Source organism: Elephantulus edwardii, unplaced genomic scaffold (genome assembly GCF_000299155.1).
Source record: "Elephantulus edwardii isolate Elephantulus edwardi_28Jun2011 unplaced genomic scaffold, EleEdw1.0 scaffold00035, whole genome shotgun sequence".
Taxonomy (NCBI): domain Eukaryota; kingdom Metazoa; phylum Chordata; class Mammalia; order Macroscelidea; family Macroscelididae; genus Elephantulus; species Elephantulus edwardii.
The window spans coordinates 9,074,415-9,081,330 of NW_006399785.1; positions in this window are offsets into that span (position 1 = coordinate 9,074,415).

The following is a 6,916-nucleotide window of genomic DNA, read 5'->3' on the forward strand; positions in this document are numbered from 1 at the left end:
ACTAACCTCTCAAAATAATTGTCAAAAATAAAGTGAAACTCATCAGATGTTATATAAGGACAGGTGGGGCGTCAGGTCTACATGGGGGCATGTTTTCAGACTTTGCTCAAAAACTGGAGAGGCAGAGGAGGAGTGCAGATAGAGTGAAACAAGATTATCTGCAACTTGATACTGATTGGAACTGGGTGATGGGTAGATGGAAGTATATGATCACATCTTTCTCTGCTTTGAAAAGCAAAAACGTTGTACTCAGTGGAAATTCTAAAACCACCAAAAGGAACCCGCTACCATTAAGCCAACGCCAATGGGACATAGTAAAACTGCCCAAAAGGGTTCTCTAGACCGTTGTTATGCCGTCGAGTCGCCTGTGACCCATAGTGACCCTATGTACAGCAGCTCTGAAGCCTGCCCTGTCCTGAGCCAGTCTCACTGGCTCTGACACACCAACCCCCATTGCCGCAGTCACTGTATCAATCCATCTCGTCCAGGGTCTTCCTCTCCTGTGCTGTCCCTCCACCCTTCTGAGCCTGACGTCCTTCTCCAAGGTCCTCTGGACTGTAGTCCTTATGAAAGGACGTGGCCTCATCTTTCTCATAAGATGGGTGGTGGGCTCTGATCTTCGACTTTCCTTCTAGTAGCCAAGTGCTCAACCCTCAGCCCACAGGACTATTGGGGTGAAATCTGTTCATCACTAAAGAACAGATATTACATCGCTCAGTCAATAGGAAAGAACCTGCTATTATTTAGGTACCATCGAGTCAACCACTCACAGCAACTCTATGAACAACGGCATTGACAGTGAATATCCTATGGACTTCCAAAAGAACAAGCACGTATGTTTTGGAGAAAGTACAACCAGGTGCTCCTTGGAGGCAAAGATGGCGAATTGTGTCTCACGTCCTTTGGACATGTTGGTAGGAGAAGTCAATCCTTGGAAAAGAACATGCTCAGAAAGGTGGAGGGTCAGCGAAGGAGAGGAAGACTCTCCGTGAGAAGGATTCATCCAGCGACTGTATCAGTGGGCTCAAGTATGTCAGAGATGGGGAGAACGGCACAGGAGAGAGCAAGATGATTCATAAAGTAGCTGAGAGTTATATTCAACTTGATGGCAGCTTACAATAACAGCATATACCAGGAGCGGGAGGCATTGTAGTCAGGAATTAGGAAGCCCTGAGCTTCTGTTTATGGTTGTTGTTGTTATCAAGTGCCGTCGAGTCGTAGGCAACTCATAGCGACCCTATGAACGAAAGTCCTGGACACCTCCTGTGTAACTTTCGTCCTTTCTCCAGGTTCATAGGGTTTCCAGAGGAAGCTATTGTGGAAGTGGTTGCCACTCCTGCTTCCAAGCTTGTTTTAATCGGGGAGCTCCACCAAACACTGTCCACCATGGGTAACCATTCTCACATTTGACTCATCAGTTTCACAGTGTTCGGCTTCACAGCAACCATGAGTTACCCCTGTACAGCAAGTGGACACACGAGGGTTACACGACCTAGAAGAATGTTTCACCAAAAACAATTAAAGGCAGGCTTGAGGGCTGTGGAGTAGAGTCACCCACTTTTGGCTTGGGAGCATGGCTTTCTGTCCACTAGGCCAGCTGCGCTCTCTCCCTCTCTCTGATGTTATTGGTATTGTTTTTGTTAAGTGCCTTCGGGTCATAGGAGACTCATAGCAACCCTATGAACTCAAGTCCTGGACACTTCCTGTATAACTTTCGCCCTTTCTCCAGGTTCATAGGGTTTCCAGAGGCAAGCTATTATGGAAGTGGATGCCAGGAAATTTTGCAAAGGATTCTGATGATGGTAGTACAACATGATTGACATAATGGATTTTATTGACTTATTAAATGGTACATGTAAAACTTTCAAACCAGCACGTGATGTGTTCTCTGTATTTGTACAGAAATAATAAATTTGAGCATAAATAAGTAGACTGACTATTGTTGTTGTGTGCCATCTAGTTGGAATTGAGCCATGCCTGACCCCTACAGTGGGCTTTCAGAGGCAGTTAATCACATAGGAAGAGATTGCTCATCCTTGTCCGTGTGAAGCAGCTGGTGGATTTGAACCTCATCTCTTTGAGATTGCAGCACAGAACTTTGTGTTAGGTGTCACTGAGTTGCCTGGGACTCATAGCCGCACTATGCATAATAACTCTGAACTCTGCCCTATGCTGAGCCAGTCTCACAGTCTCCGTCACACCAACCCCCATTACCCCAGTTACAGTGTCAATCCCTCTCACCCGGGGTCTTCCTCTCCTGCACTGTCCCTCCACCCTTCCAAGCATGATGGCCTTCTCCAGGTCTGGTCCCTCCTGACAACATGCCCAAAATATATGAGCTGGAGCTTCAGAACCCTTGCCTCCAAGAAGCAGCCTGGTTTCACCTTCTCCAGGACAGACCTGTTTCTTCTCTTGGTGGTCTATGGTTGGGTGGGGGCTGGCAGGCGGAGCAGAAGGAAGAATTGTGCTTGTTTTTGATAAACAAACTCAAGGGTAAAAATGCTAGTAGTGTAATGAATGAACCAGGCCTTCCTTCCTGTCTTGGAAAAGCTTATTTGCTCTACTATTTGACACAGCAGACTATTATGAGGGACAATGACAGTGACTTCCCCCCCATTCTGGAGAGAAGCTGAATGTGGATGTCAAGTGCTCTGACTTGTCAGCCCTGAGGTGGTGTCACAGTGTCCAGGGGACAAAGCCCGCATTCGCCTGCAGGAGCAGGCAGCTGGGTAATAATAAAGTGCTTATTGTTATGCGTCATCCCCTGACACTGCTTTTGTAAACAGATCCCTCTTTAATGAGGGCATGACTGGGGATTTTGGAATTGGTAGTTTTCATGGAGATGCCAGGTCTGGAAATTTCCACTGCAGGGCGAGGCCATGGGGTCTGATACTGATAAAGCCACTGGTGTGGATTGAAGTGTGTCCCTCCGAGAAGTGTGTCCGTTTAGCTGCTCATTACTCATTACTGTCCGGTAGGAACAGACTCTCAGCTAAGCATCCGGTAGGGTTTTGAGAACTGTATATTCAAAGGAGGAGATTGCCCGTCTTTCTCCTGTGGAGTTCCTGGTGGATCCAAAATCCCAAAGAGGCTCTTGGGTTAGCAAAGTGACCCCCTACTGACTACATCCCCAGAGCGCCCAAAGCTATGATTATAAAGATAATGTAATTATTATCTCATTTCGTTGTTGTTGTTGTTATGTGCCATTGAGTTGCCTGCTACTCGTAGTGACCCTATGTAGTCTGATGTAATTATCTTATGTGTTGTAAATCCAAACATCTATTTCCGTTGCCTCCGTATGTATACGGAAGTTGGAATTGTTGTTATGTGCCGTTGAGTCAACCAAGACCCGTAGTACCCCATGACAATGGCTCTGAACTTTGCCCTACACTGTGCACACCTCACCATCTTTGACACACATGACCCATTGCCACAGTCACTGTGTCAATTCATCTCAACCAGGGCCTTCCTCTTCTGCATTGATCCCTCTACCCTTCCAAGCTTGGTGTCCTTCTCTGAGAACTGGTCCCTTCTTGCAACATATCCAAAGTATGCGAGATGGAGCTTCAAAATCCTTGATTTTGAAAGATCAAACTGTTTTCACCCTAAGTCAGACCTATTTGTTCTCTTGACATTCCATGGAATGTTCAATACTCTTCTCTAGCATCACAACTCAAAGGCATTGATTCTTCTTCTGTCATCCTTAGTCATTGACCAGCTCTGAGATACATAGCAAGCAGTTGAGAAGGCCATGGTGTGGATCAAATGCACTTTAAATACTAGACTGACATTGTTATTCTTTAGCACCCTGAAGAGATTCTTGGCAGTAGATTTTCTTAATGTAACTCATCTTTAGATTTCCTGACTGCTGCTTCCAAGACTATTGATTGTGGATCCAAGCAAGATGAAATAATCAACAACCTCAATCCTTTCTCCATCTATCATAATACTGCCTATTAGCCCTGGGGTGAAGGTCTCTGTTCTCTTGATGTTGAGATACAATTCATATTGAAGGCTGAAGTCTTTGACCTTCTGCAGCAAATGCTTCAAGTCCTCCTCAGTTTTAGCAAACAAAGTTGGGTCCTTTGCATAATGCAGGCAGTTGACCAGTCTTCCTCCAATGCTGATGCCACATTCTTCATACAGTTGGAATTAAGGAAGGCCAAAAAAGAATCAATATGGCATTGTGTTGGTGAAGAATATTGAACGTACCATGATCTTTGAAAAGAAGAAAACAACAAATGAAGCAAAGAGCAAACAAATCTGTCTTGCAAATAAGTGCAGCCAGAATGGTGCTTAGAAGCAAGACTGGTGAGACTTTGTCTCACATACGTCAGGCATGCTATTAGAAGAGGTCAGTCCTTGAAGAAAGAGATCATGCTTACTATAGTAGAAGGTTAAAAAAGAAGAAGACTCAAAATGAGACGTATTGTTGTAGTTATGTGCCGTCTGTTCGCCTGAGACCCATAGTGACCCTATGTACACAGCTCTGAAGCCTGCCCTACCCCAAGTCAGTCTCACTGACTCCAACACAACTACCCCAATGCACTGTTACTGAATCAATCCATCTTACAATAGTCAATACAACAATGGGATCAAGTATGGTAGTGATTGTGAGGATGATGTAGAAAGGATCTGCTCTAGGCGGGGGGAAATCCTTGTTTCCCTTCAACATCTGAAGGTCTGGTATTCCTTTTTTTACATTACTCTTCCCTTGGGTTCAAGAGCTTTTCAGAGCAAGAATCTCAGATGCAAAGAATGATCTCCATCTCCAACCATTCAAACTGAAGAGTGAATAAAATATGTGTTAAATTACTACAGTCTAAAAAAAAAAAAGAATGATCTCCATTCCTGGCTTTTCATTCATGGAGTCAAATCCCTCCTTCTTTACTCAGTTGCCTCATCTTTTATATCTCAAAACAGACCAACTCAAGATACACATTAATCCTGTAGACTGTATTACCATAGCTAATTAACTTCTGGCACCAGCAGTCAGGAAATCAAAAGGTGAGTTTCATTAGGTAAATTTGCTGTTAGGGACCTTTCCAGAGTACTGAGAAGCAATGATGTCAGTCTAAAGACTAAGGTGTGCCTGATCTAGGCCATGATCTTTCCAATTACTTGCTATGTATCAGAGAGCTTGTCAATGACTAAGGATGACAGAAGAATTGATGCCTTTGAGTGTGGTGCTGGAGAAGAGTCTTAAACATACCATGGACATCCAAGAAAATAAATAGGTCTGTCTTGGAGGGAGTGAAATCAAGTTTCTCCTTGTAGGCTAGGATTTTGAAGTGCTGTCTCACATACTTTGAGCATGTGGCCAGAAGGGACCAATTCTTGGAGAAGGACATCATTCTCAGAAGGGTGGAAGGACAGTGCAGGAAAGGAAGACTCTAGATGAGATGGATTGATACAGTAACTGGGGCTATGGGAGTAGGTGTGTTGGAGTAAGTGAGACTGGCTCAGGACAGAGAAGGCTTCAGAGCCTATGTTCAATATTACTATGTACATAGTACATAGGGTCTCAGGTGACTGGACGGTACATAGCAATAACAACAACAACAAAACAATTAACAAAGCTGCCTCTAAACCTACCGCATAAGCATTATCTTCTTGTTGCTGTTAGTTGCCATTGTTGCTGTTGTTACATGCCATCTAGTTGAAACTGACCCATAGCTGATCCTTCAGCTGGTTTTCAGAGGCAGTAAATCACATGGGAGGAGATTGCCTATCTTTCTGCATGGGAGCATCTGGTTGATTGGAACCATGTGCTTTCAGGATGGTAGCACAGCTCCTTACCACTAGGCCACCAGAGCTTGATTGCCATTGAGTATCTCTAATTTATAGCAACCTATACACAACCATTAACTATTTAATTAACAATTAATCAAAATATTAATTGCACTGGGAAAATCGGCTGTTGGGGACCTCTCCAGAGTACTGAGGAGTAACGATGTCAGCTGAGAGATTAAGGTGCACCTGATCCAAGCCATGGTTTTCATAATTACATGTTATGCTGGACAGTGACTAAGGATGACAGGAGAATTGATGCCTTTGAGGTGTGGATCTGGAGAAGTGTCTTGAACATACCATGGACCACCAAGAAAACAATTAGGTCTGTCTTGAAAGGGTGAAACCATGTTTCTCCATGGAGACTAAAATTTTGAATCTCTATCTCATATAATTTGGGCATGTGGCCAGGAGGAGAAGGACATCATGCTTGGAAGGGTGGACAGACAGACAGTGCAGGAGAGGAAGACCCTGGATGACATGGATTAGTACAGTAATTGGAATGAGTAATTGGTTTAGTGGCGTCTGTGAGACTGGCTCAGGACAGGGCAGGTTTCAAAGCTGTTGTACATAGTGTTGCTATGTGTCACAGGCGGCTCAACGACACATAGCAATAACAACATATACAACAAGTCCCTAAGAACCAAAATGATCTTGAGTCTATCCCATTAGAATTTCAAAATCATCTGAAGAATAGGGTCGAAGCATTGAACACCAATGATCAAACACCAGATGAGTTGTGAATTGGCATCAAGAATATCATCCATGAAGAAAGGAAAGGTCACAAAGACAAAGGAGAATGAAAAAAAAAAGGATGTCAGGAAAGACTCTGAAAAGTTCACCAGAGGGTTGAGAAGCTGAAACAAAGGAAAACATGCAAAAGTAAAAGAGCTGAACAGATTTCAAAGGGCAGCTTTAGAAGACAAAGCAAAGTATTATAATGTAACAGGCAGGGAGCTGCAATTGGACAGTAAAAGGGGAAGCACTCGTTCTGCATTTCTCAAGCTGAAAGAACTCAAGTAGCAATATGGAAAGATGCTGTGGGTAATATGTTGAGTGATCCAGGAAACATGAAAAGAAGACAGAGTGAGTACACAGAGTCACTGTACCAAAAAGAATTGACTGA